The sequence below is a fragment of the Ranitomeya variabilis genome, chromosome 4, assembly GCF_051348905.1.
Source record: "Ranitomeya variabilis isolate aRanVar5 chromosome 4, aRanVar5.hap1, whole genome shotgun sequence".
In the NCBI taxonomy this organism is placed as follows: domain Eukaryota; kingdom Metazoa; phylum Chordata; class Amphibia; order Anura; family Dendrobatidae; genus Ranitomeya; species Ranitomeya variabilis.
The window spans coordinates 122,204,264-122,219,680 of NC_135235.1; the positions used below are offsets into that span (position 1 = coordinate 122,204,264).

The 15,417-nt window shown below is 45.5% G+C and overlaps 2 long non-coding RNA genes across 2 annotated transcripts in view; one reads left to right on the forward strand and one right to left on the reverse strand.

The window, feature by feature from the left end:
• LOC143768489 (uncharacterized) overlaps positions 1-8,841 on the reverse strand; it is a 240,985-nt gene extending 232,144 nt beyond the window's left edge. Inside the window, exon 1 of the long non-coding RNA XR_013213891.1 lies at positions 8,802-8,841. This is a non-coding gene — a long non-coding RNA (uncharacterized LOC143768489). The remainder of the gene's footprint in view (positions 1-8,801) is intronic.
• Positions 1-15,417, forward strand: part of LOC143768490 (uncharacterized) — a 108,738-nt gene that overhangs the window by 79,714 nt on the left and 13,607 nt on the right. The gene's annotated exons all lie outside the window — the stretch shown is intronic.

Consider the following 15,417-nt stretch of genomic DNA (forward strand, 5'->3'; position numbering starts at 1 on the left):
AAAATGATTTCAGTTTGTTTCTCAATAGATTTGTACGGATTGAGTGACATAAAAGGTGGAAAAAGTTCTGAAATGATTCTTTTTAGTATGATTTTTTTTTACAGGACAGAAACCTGCCATTTTAATAAGGGTGTGCAGACTTTTTATATCCAGCCTTAGGCTACTTTCACACTAGCGTTAACTGCATTACGTCGCAATGCGTCGTTTTGCCGAAAAAACGCATCCTGCAAAAGTGCTTGCAGGATGCGTTTTTTCTGCATTGACTAACATTATCGACGCATTTGCAACGCAATGACACACGTCGCAACCGACGTGCGACGGTTGCCCCATGCTGTGGCGGACCGTCGGGAGCAAAAAACGTTACATGTAACGTTTTTTGCTCCCGACGGTCCGCTTTTTCCGACCGCGCATGCGCGGCCGGAACTCCGCCCCCACCTCCCCGCACTTCCCCGCACCTCACAAAGGGGCAGCGGATGCGTGGGAAAATGCATCCGCTGCCCCCTTGTGCGGCGGAGACAACGCTAGCGTCGGGAACCTCGGCCCGACGCACCGCGAAGGGCCGAGCCCGTTGCTAGTGTGAAAGTAGCCTAAGTCCAATACATTTTTTCCTTCAGACCTCAGTTCTTCTGCCAATATTGTATATTATTCACTAAACATATTGTATTTTATATTAACTATTGGAAACTATAAACTTTAGTGGAGACCTCCAGGGAAATATTGATTCTTCTTTTTGAAGATGAGGACCTTTCGTCTATATCTGGAAAAAAGAACCTGAGAATATATACAAGGTATAAATGTAGGAGAAGGAAGAAGAGGGTAAGGCTATGTGCCCACGTTGCGGATTCATGTGCGGATTTTTCCGCACCGTTTTTGAAAAATCCGCAGGTAAAATGCACTGCGTTTTACCTGTGGATTTGCTGCGTTTTTTGTGTGGATTTCACCTGCGGTTTTACACCTGCGGATACCTATTGAGGAGCAGGTGTAAAATGCTGCGGAATCCGCACACTAAGTATTTCTTCCACAGCTTCACACCGGGCGAGTTGCAATACTACTAATCAAACAATTTTTTCTCCTTCGCTATTATCCTCCCTTTGGGCCAGTTGCAATCATCAGGTGTTACCTACTAAATATTTGGCTGTCTCATGATTAAGTAAACTATTTTCCCTTTTACCCTCTGGTTTTCTCAGCGCGAATCTTTTACAAATATACAAGGTATAAATGTAAAATACATTTCCAATAAAATCTATCAAAGACTCTCTGCAGTTTATTTGACATCATGTTTCACATTTGATTTTTTGTTATCTTTTAAATCAGTGATTTACATGATGCTCCTATCAGGAAGAGGCCAAGCGAAGGTTAATCTCTCCGTGGCTTGTCTATGGCAAGTACTAAGAAGAGCAGAGGATAGTACTAGATCCCCTCTGTTGTAGTCTGGCGTTCATCATTAGTCATTGTCACAGCTGATGTACAGTTAAGTCGCTCGCCGGTGCTTCACAGCAGTGTATTATACATAGGAGAAGCATAAAAGTGTCTTACCTTGAGGCTATGTGCACACGCTGCAGATTACTCTGCACATTACTCTGCAGATTTTTCCAGACTGATTTTGGTAAATCCGCAGGTAATCCACACTGCGGATTTCCTGCTGAATTACCGTGGATTTACCGTTTTTTTTTTTGTGTGTTTTTGGTGGATTTCACATGCGGTTTTACACCTGCGGATTCCTATTATGGAGCAGGTGTAATCCGCTGCGGAATCCGCACAAAGAAGTGACATGCTGCTGAATAAACAACGCTACTCTTCCGCGCGTTTTTTTCCGCAGCATGTGCACTGCGGATTTTGTTTTCCATAGGTTTGCATGGTACTGTATATAATTCCACCATGGAAAGCTAATGTTAATCCCTTCCCTTAGGCTGGTTTCACACGTCAGTGGCTCCGGTACGTGTGGTGACAGTTTCCTCATGTACCGGAGACACTGACTCACGTAGACACATTAAAATCAATGTGTCTCTGCACATGTCAGCCTGTTTTCACGGACCGTGTGTCCGTTTGAAAAACACGGAGACATGTCAGTGTTCGTGGGAGTGCACGGATCACACGGACCCATTAAAGTCAATGGGTCCGTGTAAAACACGTACCGCACACGGATGCTGTCGGTGTGCCATCCGTGTGCCGTGCAGGAGACAGCGCTACAGTAAGCGCTGTGCCCCCAGCTTGTGGTGCTGAAGCCCCCATTCATCCCTTCTCTCCAGCAGCGTTTGCTGGGGAGAAGGAATGAAAAATCATTTTTTTTGTGTGTTTAAAATAACCTTCCCGGCAACCTCCCCCCTCCCACCCCCTGTGCCCCCGGCCGCTGTTATTAAAATACTCACCCGGCTCCCTCGATGCTTCCTCTCCACGCCGCAGCTTGTCCTGTATGAGCTGTCACGTTGTGCCGCTCATTACAGTGATGAATATGCGGCTCCACCTCCCTTAGGGGTGGAGCTGCATATTCATCACTAATGAGCGGTACCACGTGACCGCTCATACAGGAAGAAGCTGCGGCACGGAGAGAAAGCGTCGAGGGAGCCGGGTGAGTATTTTAATAACAGCGGCCGGGGGCACAGGGGGTGGGAGGGGGGAGGTTGCCGGGAAGTTTATTTAACAACAAAAAAAACAATGATTTTTCATTCCTTCTCCACAGCGAACGCTGCTGGGAAGAAGGAATGAATTCCGGCTTCAGCACCAGATGCAGGGGACAGCGCTTATCTCTAGCGCTGTCTCCTGCACAGTCCGTGTGGTACCCAGTCGGCACACGGGCGGCACATGGCTGCCGCACGTGTGCCACACTGATGTGCCACGTGAGCACACGGACACGGATAACTCCGGTACCGATTTTTCCGGGACCGGAATTATCTGGACGTGTGAGACTGCCCTTAGATGTAAGATTTTCACATACGAGTTCTATCTGTGTTTTTATCGAATATAACTTGCACCTATTATGACTATCAGGGCTCACTCACACTGGCGTATAGCACTGCTGAGTACTATGCGATGTTTTGTCAGATAGCTCTCGGCACAATGTTATTCTATGGGGCTAGTGCAATCTGCGATTGTTTTCTCATGACGATTCTGCCTCATGATCCTGAACCATCTCTCTCATCCTGCCCCATCTGTCTCCATCCTTCTCCATCTGTCTCCATCCTTCTCCATGACTCCATCCTGCCCCATGTCTCCACCCTGCCCCATGTGTCTCCACCGTGCCTCATCTGTCTCCATCCTGCCCCATGATCCTGCTCCATGTGTCTCCATCCTGCCCATGTCTCCATCCTGCCCCATGTCTCCATCCTGCCCCATGTGTTTCCATCCTGCACCATGTGTCTCCATCGTGCACCATGTGTCTCAATCGTTCCCCATCTGTCTCCATCCTGCCCCATGATGACATTTTGCAGGATCATGGGGCAGGAAGGAGACAGATGAGGCAGGATGGCGAAACATGTGCGGTCGAAACATATTGTGGCTTGCCACTATTAATAAAAATAAAAAATAAAAACTTTCTCCTCGCGGTACAGCGGCGATGTTCCCTCCAGGCATTTCAAGCACGGACGAATGACAATGACGTCATATGCCAGCGACGTGTGCGCTGACGTCAGCTGCCAGCCTCTGATTGGTTGGGGCTTTTAACTATTGCCATTCAGGCCCCCACGGCAATAGAGTTTAACTGAACCTGTGTCTCTGTCTCGAACACAGGTTCATTTACTGAATCCTGCCGCTGGGGGCCAATGAGCAGAAGAGAGGGGGCCCGATGCTGGCCCCCTCTGCTTATCGGGCCCCATAATCCAGTAAGGGCAGTAATGCCTTGATGGCGGCCCTGATTGTCCTGATTATCTCGCATGAGAGAATATACAATAGTGTGACCCTGGTCTAATGACTATTCTCGTGGCTGTGCATTTTTTGGGACAGAGAGGTCCACACCAAATCTAGGAGACATGTTTGAGTTTGGTCTGTCAGTGATCACACTTGCCAAACAAATTCTATGGGTCACTTAAAAAAAAATCAGACAGCATATCAGACACTTTTTTTCATAAAAGAAAAAAATGATGAAACTCTGATGGTAAAAGCTGACACACTGACAAAACACTGAGGAAAATCTGATCCAGCACAGAGGGAAATCAGACTATTTTTGTGCATGTGAAAAATCGCTGACTTGTGAATGAGGTCTTAGCTTACATATGTAGATAGCAACTTCATCCACATATATTGTAATCTACATTTTCCATGATACTTGGTGTGAAGTCCACACCAAGAACCTGCAACAAATCTGTAATATCTGAGCAAAACCTTCACGGGGTTATCTGGGACAATTTTATTGTTTTCTCACGTGGCTAAGATCTGACAGGCAGTAATCATGTAAGGTGTTTCATATATACCTTGATTTCCTTACCCTTTCAGTTCCTACAGTTGGCATTACCATCACCAGACTGCATACAGCCGCCTTTATTCCCATAATTTCATATGACATCCAGGTATCTACTTCTCATAATTATTTTTACAATTACCTTAAGGTCACTAGTCACAGCATAACTGCCATTAACCCTTTCTTACTAAGATTATTTCAGAAAGGTTATTTTCCCTACAGCACAAAACTGGTAATTTCTCTTACAGCACAAAACTGTTACCTGTGGATTCACTTTCTTCTACCGCGATATTATAACAGTGTTTCTTTTCCAGGTACTTCCATGCTTCCACACCTAGTTCACGTTACTTTTACTGAAACAGTTTTTATTACTTCTTGTTCACTGTAAGCACCCTTGGATAGAATATCTTCTGTCATCTCCTATCGCGTCAAATCGTTTGACAAGTGGAATCATACTAACATTTTCCCATGTATTTTGTATTCCACGACATATTGTTGATCTTGTTTTGTTTCGTTTTTCTATTTTATGTATACTCTAGTTATCTCCAATAAGGAAATTCTGATGAAGGTCCTATGACGGACCGAAAACGTTTAGGCTGTGTGCACACGTATAATGGTCCACTGCGGATTTTTCCGCAGCGGATTTGATAAATCTGCAGGGCAAAAACGCTGCGTGATTGCTGCAGATTTATCGCGAATTTAGAGCGGATTTACTGCAGTTTTCCTGCGGATTTCACTGCGGTTTTACAACTGCGGTGTTCTATAGGAGCAGCTGTAAAACCGCTGCGGAATCCGCAAAAAGAAGTGACATGCTGCGGAATGTAAACCGCTGCGTTTCCGCGCGTTTTTTTCCGCAGCATGTGCACAGCGTTTTTTTGTTTCCCATAGGTTTACATTGTAATCCGCAGCGTTTTCCGCATCGTGTGCACATACCCTTAATTTAATCAGTAAGAAGAAATATGAATGGCACTGAGAAAAACCGCTCTTAGTACTCACTGTTAAAGGATGAATGAGCTCTGAATCACGGACACATTCCAGAAAGCTTCACCTTGCTGGAGGTGCTTGCTATGAAGAAGGTGCATACAAAGTCCAAGAAAACAAGAAAAAAGCAGCAGCACTCCAATTGTTGGTGAAAAAAACAACCTTATTCCTTTATTACATAATAAAGATCATGGACAAGGTATTGCGGGTAAAACAAGTGCAGATTATGCAGGCAATAGGACGACGGCCGTTTCACGCAATAAGCGCTTCCACGGGTCTGTTGTTTCACCAACAATTGGAGTGCTGTTGTTTTATTACACTTAGTTTAATCTACTTGGTCTGGATGCACAATATAGAAGGAATCATTTTTTTCAAATACTGAGTGCCAAGTAATTTTTTTGCCTAAGATCTGACTGGCGACAGTTCAGACATCACAGACCACTCCTGGCGATTCTGCTGCTTCACATCAACATAGTAGCTGCTTCTGTTTGGAGCTGCTCTGTCAACTAGGTGAGACTGCTGATGTCATGCTGATTGACACCCAGCTCCCCCTAGTTAGACAGCGGGGATCAGACTGTCTATCAGCATGACATCAGCAGTCACGCCACGGCCCATCAACTGAGCAGAAGAAAAGCAGCTGCTCTGTCTATGTGATGCCAATGGAAACAGCAGAATCGATTACAAGAGTGGTATGTGACCTCCCAGGGCCAGTAGAGATTGGCACCGGGCACAACAGACAGGTAGTTAGCAACTATATGGCTGTTAGTCTTTGGCCCATAAGAGAAAAATATAATAAACCTAAATAACAGTGGCATAGAGTGCAATGGACACTTTAGACCAGGGCTTCCCAGCATGTTGGTCAGATGTATGGGCCCTCATAGCATTCTAAATCCTAGAAGGAAATATGTGTTTCCCCCCCCTTTCAGCATTATCCAGTAATGTCCCCTATCCTGGGTTCATCCTGGCCCCATCCTGACATATATGCTCCCAATCCAGGGAAATATGTTCCCCATCCTGGACCTATCCAGGTATATAGGTATATACTGTATGTTCCCTATCCTGGATCCTGGTATATATGCCCCCAATCCTGGGCTCATCCTGGTATATATGTCCCCAATCCTCATATATGTTACCAATCCTGGTATATGTCCCTCATCTTGGCCCCATTCTGGTGTAGATGTTGCTTATCCTGGACCTCATCTTGTTATATATGTGCCCCATCTCTATCCTGCCCCAAGATCCTGCACCGTGTATCTCCATCCTTCCCCATGATCCTGCTCCAGGTGTCTCCATCCTGCCCCATCTATCTCCATACCTCCCTATCTGTCTCCATCCTGCCCATGATACTCCACCACGTGTCAGCATCCTGCACCATATCTCCATCCTGCCCCATGATACTGCACTATGTGTCTCCATCTTGCCCCATGTTCCTGCCCCATCTGTCTCTATTCCTCCCTATCTGTCTCCATCCCTCCCTATCTATCTTCATCCAGCCCCATGATCCTGCCTCATCTGTCTCCATCCTGCCCCATCTGTCTCCATCCTGCCTCATCTGTGTACATCCTGCACCATGTCTCTCCATCCTGCACCATGTCTCTCCATCGTGCCCCATCTGTCTCCATCCTGCCCCATCTGTCTCCATCCTGCCCCATCTTCCTGCCCCATCTGTGTACATCCTGCCTCATGTCTCCATCCTGCACCATGTGTCTCCATCGTGCCCCATCTGTTTCCATCCTGCGCCATGTGTTCCCATCCTCCACCATCTCACATGGTGCAGGATCACGATGCAGGAAGGAGACAGATGGGGCAGGAAGAAGACAAATGTTCCATGTGGCTCCATCTTGCTGCACAAACATTTTGAGGCTGCCGCTTTCAATAAAAATAATAATAAAAAAAACACTTTCTCCTTACCTGGCCGCGTTCCAGTGGCGATGTCCAAGCCAGGCATTTCAAGCGGGGACTCGCCAGCGAATGACAATGATGTCATACGCCGGTATCGTGTGTGCTGACATCAGCTGCCAGCCTCCTATTGGCTGGCGGCTTTTAACTATTGCCGTGCGGGCCCGCAATAGAGTTTAACTGAACCTGCGTCTCGGACGCAGGTTGAGTTACTGCACCCGCAGAATCCTGCAGAATCCTGCAGCTGGGGCCCGGTGAGCAGAAGAGAGAGGGCCCGATGTGGACCCCCTCTGTTCACCGGGCTCCATACGCCATTCAGAGCAGTAGTGCCCTGATGGCGGCCCTGAGGATACGTTCACACAACCATATTTTCAGTCTTAGAATAATATTCTGTGTATGAAAAAGCAGACAGCATTCAAACCAATATTATTCAACGGGGCAGAGCAGATGAGCAATTTTTTCCACTGACCGAATCTGTGTGTGAAAAAATGGCGACAAACACGAGTTTAGTCTGCAAATCGAAGGAGACTCTACTGTTCTAATCTGTGGGTGTGAAAAAATACTGACACCATGCGGAGCCACAGTGTAGCATTCAGTTTTTATGGATACATTGTAATTCTGTAAAAAAGAAAGTGTAAAGGGTCTTGTAAATAATTAATAGCTGCTTCTGTAAAAACAAATTTGAATGTTTTTTTCAGACGCTCGTGTGAACCTACCCTCACTTTGATCTTTGTTTAATTAATTAAAAGGCTGGTAATATTACTATAAAAATAAATAAATTAACATATTTGGTATTAATGCATTCATAAAACTCACCTATCAAAAATCTGAAATTAATTAACCTGATTGGTGAACAAAAAAAATAAAAAAAATAAAAACGCCAGAATTACGGGGTTTTTTTCTTACCATTCCTCCCTAAAAAAATACAATAAACAGTAATTAAAACATCTTATGTCCCCCAAAATAGTATCATTGCAAACATCAGTTTGGTGACAAAAAAAACACATTATTTTCTACAAACTTCTGAATTTTTGTTCACCACTTTAAAAAAATAAAAAGGAAGTTTGCTATCACCATAAGGCCGGTTTCCCACGACAGTGGCTCCGGTACGTGAGGTGACAGTTTCCTCACGTACCGGAGACACTGACACACGTAGACCCATAAAAATCAATGCATCTGTTCAGATGTCATTGATTTTTTGCGGACCGTGTCTCCGTGTGCCAAACACGGAGACATGTCAGTGTTCGTGGGAGCGCACGTATTACACGGACCCATTAAAGTCAATGGGTCCGTGTAAAACACGGACCACACACGGACCTTCTCCGTCTGGGGTCCGTGTGCGTGCAGGAGACAGCGCTACAGTAAGCGCTGTCCCCCCCACTGGTGCTGAAGCCGCGATTCATATGTTCCCTGCAGCAGCATTTGCTGCAGAGAAAATATGAATAATAGTGTTTAAAATAAAGATCTATGTGTCCGCCGCCCTCCCACCCCCTGTGCGCCCCCCCCCCGCTGATCAGAAAATACTCACCCGCTCCCACGTTGGCTGTCACTCCTTCCTCTCTGCCCCGCCCCTCCTACTGTATGCGGTCACGTGGGGCCGCTCATTTTCAATCATGAATAGTCGGCTCCGCCCCTATGGGAGGTGAAGCCACATATTCATGACTGTAAATGATCGGCCCCACGTGACCGCATACCCTAGAAGCCGCGGCCAGACCAGGAAGCAGCGAGGGAGGCGGGTAAGTATTTTCTGAACAGCGGGGGGAGCGCACAGGGGGTGGGGGGGCGACGGACACATAGATCTTTATTTTAAACACTATTATTCATATTTTCTCTGCAGCAAATGCTGCTGCAGGGAACATATGAATCGCGGCTTCAGCACCAGTGGGGGTGGGGGGGAACATATGAATCGCGCTTCAGCACGATGCAGGGTACCAGACGCGTGGGTACCACACGCTCCGTGTGGTACCCACTCGCCATACGGGCGGCACACGTGTGCCGCACGTATAGCCTGCGTGAGTTCCCAGGCACACGGACACAGATAACTCCGGTACCGATTTATTCCGGTACCGGAATTATCTGGACGTGTGGGACAGCCCTTATGATACTGACCTAGAGCACACTGACCTACTGACCTAGGTTCCCAGGTCATTTTTACAACACGATGAACGCTGTAAAGACAAAACCCAAAAAACGAGTTCAGAATATCATGTTTTTCACCATTTTATCGCATTGAATTATTTCCTTTGTTTTTCGGTAGATGATATGATAAAATGAACGGCGTCAATCAATATTCCATAGCTCAAATGGCTTTGTTGATGGAAAAATAAAGTTACAGCTTTTGTTAAAAGAGGAGGAACAAAATAAAGGCTATGTGCACACGTTGCGGATTCATGTGCAGATTATTCCGCGCAGAATTTGAAAAATCAGCAGGTAACACGCCCTGCATTTTACCTGGGGATTACCTGCGGATTTACCATGGATTTACGGCAGTTTTTGTGCGGTTTTCACATGTGTTTTTACACCTTCGGATTCCAATTATAGAGCAGGTGTAAATCGCTGCGGAATCCGCACAAAGAATTGACATGCTACGGAAAATAAACCGCAGCGTTTCCATGCGGTTTTGGTTTTCCATAGGTTTACATGGTACTGTACAACACATGGAAAACTGCTGTGAATCCGCAGCCAAATCCAAAACGTGTGCACAAACCCAAAAAGTGTAAAAAGTTTTTTTGGTTCTTTTTTATAACCACAAAGGGATTGGGTAAGGGTATGTGTCCACGTTCAGGATTGCATCAGGATTTGGTCAGGATTTTCCATCAGTATTTGTAAGCCAAAACCAGGACTGGAACAATTAGAGGAAAAGTATAACAGAAACATATGCACCACTTCTGCATTTATCACCCACTCCTGGTTTTGGCTTACAAATACTGATGGAAAATCCTGACCAAATCCTGATGCAATCCTGAACGTGGACACATACCCAAAGGGTATGTGTCCACGTTCAGGAAACGCTGCGTTTTTGACGCTGCGTTTTTCCGCAGCGTCAAAAACGCAGCGTCCAGATGTTACAGCATAGTGGAGGGGATTTCATGAAATCCCGACTCCACTATGCCTTAAAAAACCCATGCGTTTTTGCCGCGAAAACGCATGCGCGGTGCGTTTTTTCAAAACGCAGCATGTTGCTACAATGAGCAAAACACGCAGGCACACCGCAGGTGACCTGCCAGTGACCTCAGGTGCAGTTTTGGTTCGGATTTTACTTGCATAAAATCCTGACCAAAGCCTGAAGCAAGCCTGAACGTGGACACATACCCTAACAGTGGTTTTGATTAGCAGGTTTTTTTATTTATTTATTTATTTTTGTTTTGGGTTTTATTTATTTTTTATGTATGTTTTTATTTCCAATTTATTTCACATAGTGTGTGGATGACCAGGTCATAACACCTTCGGGGGCATTATTAGGAGAATTTAATATTCCATATATATACTGTGTGTGTTATAGATATTTATATATAATTAATCTTTTTACTTGAGCAATTCCGTTAATGAACCATGCCCACCACCATATTCACAAACAGAGCGGCCAACCCTATCTAGCCAACATTCCCTCACATCATACAGGTGACCTCACAGCTACTAGGTAATGAGAGAGCGTTCTACCTGTCATAATGGCCTCAGGGTGTAGGACATTCTACTGGCAGCCCACAAGTTATTAGCAACCCGCCTGGTACCATCAAGACATCATGGCTTCTCACAAGAAAAGCAGGAGATCCTATCCCAGAAGGAGAAGGACTCGCAGACCCCATAAAATGGGTAAATGTTATTGAGCCTACACTAAACAGTATAACCTCCATTATAATGCTATACATGTAATTCTTGGCAATGGGCAACCTTATATTTATACATTGGCTTCTTCTAGGTCATAAACGTAGACACCGTTATTATTCCAGAAGGCGGATGTAGCAGAACCAGGAATAACCCCTTACTGCTGTCACCGATGACCACTTCTCTCCTGATCGAGTCCACTGGGGAAGTTGAAATCAAGAAATTCAGAACTTCATAATCTGTCAATAAATCAGCATAAGGGCACCGGCATGAAATAAACGACCATGAGCAGATTGCAGTCTCTTCTCTTAGTTTTATAGAACTAAAATTATTTAGATAAAATAAGGTAAAACAGGACTTATAGTGGATATAAAAAGAATCAATAGTGGATATAAAAAGAATCATTTTAGAATTTTTTTTCCACTTTTAAAGTCACCTGTAATCTGTACAAATCCACTGCAAAACAAACGGAAATCTTTTTGGATGGGAAAATAAAAAAATAAAATTAACCCCTTTCTGACCTCGGATGGGATAGTACGTCCGAGGTCAGAACCCCCGCTTTGATGCGGGCTCCGGCGGTGAGCCGCATCAAAGCCGGGACATGTCAGCTGTTTTGAACTATTAACTAGTTAAATGCCACTGTCAAACACAGACAGCGGCATTTAACTACTGCTTCCGGCCGGGCGGCCGGAAACGAGCGCATCGCTGACCCCCGTCACATGATCGGGGGTCAGCGATGCTTCTGCATTGTAACCATAGAGGTCCTTGAGACCTCTATGGTTACTGATCCCGGCTAGCTATTATTTTAAAAAATAAAAAATATATAAAAGTTTAAATCATCCCCCTTTCGCCCCATTCAAAATAAATCAATAAAAAAAAAATCAAACCTACACATATTTGGTATCGCCGCGTTCAGAATCGCCCGATCTATCAATAGAAAAAAGCATTAACCTGATCGCTAAACAGCAAAGTGAGAAAGAAATTTGAAACGCCAGAATTACGTTTTTTTGGTCGCTGCGACATTGCATTAAAATGCAATAACGGGCGATCAAAAGAATGTATCTGCACTAAAATGCTATCATTATAAACACCAGCTCGGCACGCAAAAAATAAGCCCTCAACCGACCCCAGATCATGAAAAATGGAGACGCTACGGGTATCAGAAAAAGGATGATTGGGTGGCTTTCTTGCCGTTGGCCGAGTTTGCCCTTAATAATCGGGCCAGTTCGGCTGCTTTGGTTTCGCCTTTTTTTTGTAATTTAGGTTTCCATCCTCGTTTTTCTTCAGGGCAGGTTGAGCCTTCTGATTGTCCTGGTGTAGATTCTGTGATGGACAGGTTACAGCAGATTTGGACTCATGTGGTAGACGATTTGACGTTGTCTCAGGAAAAGGCTCAGAGTTTTGCTAACCGCCGTCGGTGTGTTGGTCCTCGGCTTCGTGTGGGGGATTTAGTCAGGTTATCTTCTCGTCATGTTCCTATGAAGGTTTCTTCCCCTAAGTTCAAGCCTCGGTTTATTGGTCCTTATAAGATCTCTGAGATTATCAATCCAGTCTCTTTTCATTTGGCTCTTCCAGCCTCTTTTGCCATCCACAATGTTTTCCATAGATCTTTTTTGCGGAGATATGTGGTGCCTGTTGTTCCCTCTGTTGATCCTCCTGCCCCGGTGTTGGTTGAGGGGGAGTTGGAATATGTGGTTGCGAAAATTTTGGATTCTCGTTTTTCGAGGCGGAGGCTTCAGTATCTTGTTAAGTGGAAGGGTTATGGCCAGGAGGATAATTCTTGGGTGGTTGCCTCCGATGTCCATACTGCCGATTTGGTTCGTGCTTTTCACTTGGCTCGTCCTGATCGGCCTGGGGGCTCTGGTGAGGGTTCGGTGACCCCTCCTCAAGGGGGGGTACTGTTGTGAATTCCGCTCTTGGGCTCCCTCCGGTGGTTGTAAGTAGCACTTTTGTGAATTCTGCTCTTGGGCGCCCTCCTGTGGTTTTGAGTGGTATAGCTGCTTCTTGGATTTAGCTTTAGCAGCTGCTTCCACTGATCGTCTTTCTGGCTCGGCTATTTTAGTCTGGCCCTAGCCCTCAATCTATGCCAGTTGTTTGTCAATTGTTCCTGCTTGGAGCCACTGCTCTTTTGGATTTCCCTGACACTCTATCCAGTTCAGCAAAGATAAGTCCTTGCTTGTCTTTTTGCAGTCCATTTGTTGTGGACTTTATTGTTCAGCACATTCTATGTTTTGCTCATTTGTCCAGCTTATCAGTATGGATCTATTTAGCTAAGCTGGAAGCTCTGGGCTTTAAATTTTGCCCTCCACACCTTTAGTCAGGTGTGGAGATTTTTGCATATCTCTGCGGCGGACTTTTTCTAGTTTTTATTACTGACCGCACAGTGTTCTTTCCTTACTATGTATATAGCTAGAAGTGGCCTCCTTTGCTAAATCTTGTTTCATACTACGTATGTCATTTCCTTCTCCTCTCACAGTCAATATTTGTGGGGGGCTATCCTATCCTTTGGGGATTTTCTCTGAGGCAAGATAGCTTTCCTGTTTCTACCTTTAGGGGTAGCTAGTTCTCCGGCTGTGACGAGGTGTCCAGCGAGTGACAGGAACATCCCACGGCTACTTCTAGTGTTGTGTTAAGATCAGGAACTGCGGTCTGTATAGTTACCACCTGCTCAGAGCTAGTCGCATGTCGCTCCTAAATTACCAGTCCATAACAGGACTGGTCTGGAGGATATCAAGAGATCCAAATGGTTTAGGGATCTGGAGGACTATCATAACGGTAGAATTTATGGTTGGCAATTTAGAAATTCTATGCCAAACAGATCCGTACCAGTATCGGGCCGTCCTAGGGGTGGTCCGAAGAGGATGAGGAAGTTTCAGAGACGGATGACTCCACAATCTTCATTTGGTTTTACTGGTGGGGAATCAGACTCTACCGACGATGGTGGAGGGATGAATGTGGATACAGCTCGTTTTTTAGCCAAGGAAATAGTGGACGTGTCCCAAGAAGACGGAGGAGCCACAGGGGTGGCAGGAAACACAGGAAAAAGGAACCAAGGACTGATGACCAGATCCAAAGTGAAGAGGAAGTAGGAGAATCATCATCATTGGTGGTAAATATATCTTCATTATCTCTTTCAGATTTACAAGTAAGGGTGCTCTCCAGGGGGCTATCGTTTTGTCCCATGGGTAGCACCAACTGGTTTAACCTTGATAATGATTTATTTTCTTTTTTTCGCCGTCTAAAATTGGCGGTGTTTTTTTCGGATAAAGAGAAAGCTGTGACCTTACCTCCGCAAACACAACTCTCACTTGATAAGTTTGGTCTCTATGGTAAGAGTGATTTTGTGCCTCCAATACAGGATCCGGTTATAGAGACTTTTTGTAAATTGGTGAAGGCTGATATAGCCAAGTTGAAAAATAATGGGAGGAGATTGGGTCGTCCTAATTTGACCTTTGCGGAACGGAAAGAGATTGGGATACTGAGGAGGAATAAATCCATCACCATAAAGCCAGCCGACAAGGGCGGGGCTTTGGTGGTGATGGATACCTCTCAGTATATTGGTGAGATACGGTTGCAGCTTTCAGATATTGATGTTTATGAAAGATTGCAGGTGAACCCAACCCAGAGATTCAAATTGGAACTGGATTTATTGATTGATGGGGCACTGGAAAGTGGTCTCATCGATATGAAATTGGCAAAATATCTAAAAGTTGAGTATCCCGTGGTTCCGGTTCTGTACACCTTTCCGAAGATCCACAAGGATCTTCAGAGACCCCCTGGTTGCCCGATTGTGTCGGGCAGGGGGTCTCTATGCAATAAAGTGGCGATCTTTTTGGATCGCTTACTAAGGAAGTTTGCTGCTTCTGCACTCTCTTATGTATGAGATACAAGTGACTTCATAAGATCTTTGGAGGGTGTGCAGGTTGTGGAATCCACGTGGCTGGTTTCGTTTGATGTAACATCCCTGTACACCTCCATTGAGCATGCCAGGGGATTGTCAGCGGTCGGTGTGGCGCTTGCCGGCTCCGACATGGACCCGGACTGTGCACGGTTCGCCCTGGCGCTGCTGGAGTTCATCCTCGGGAGGAATTATTTTCTCTTAGGGGATGATTACTACCTGCAGCGCCGCGGGACAGCCATGGGGTCCAATGTGGCCCCCACTTATGCTAACATCTACATGGCTGTCCTGGAGGACGAACATGTGTACAGTTCGCGGTTTTGGGGCCATGTTAGGGGCTGGCGGCGCTATATCGATGACATCTTCCTGATATGGGATGGTGACAGGGATGAGCTTGAACATTTTCATTTATATTTGAATA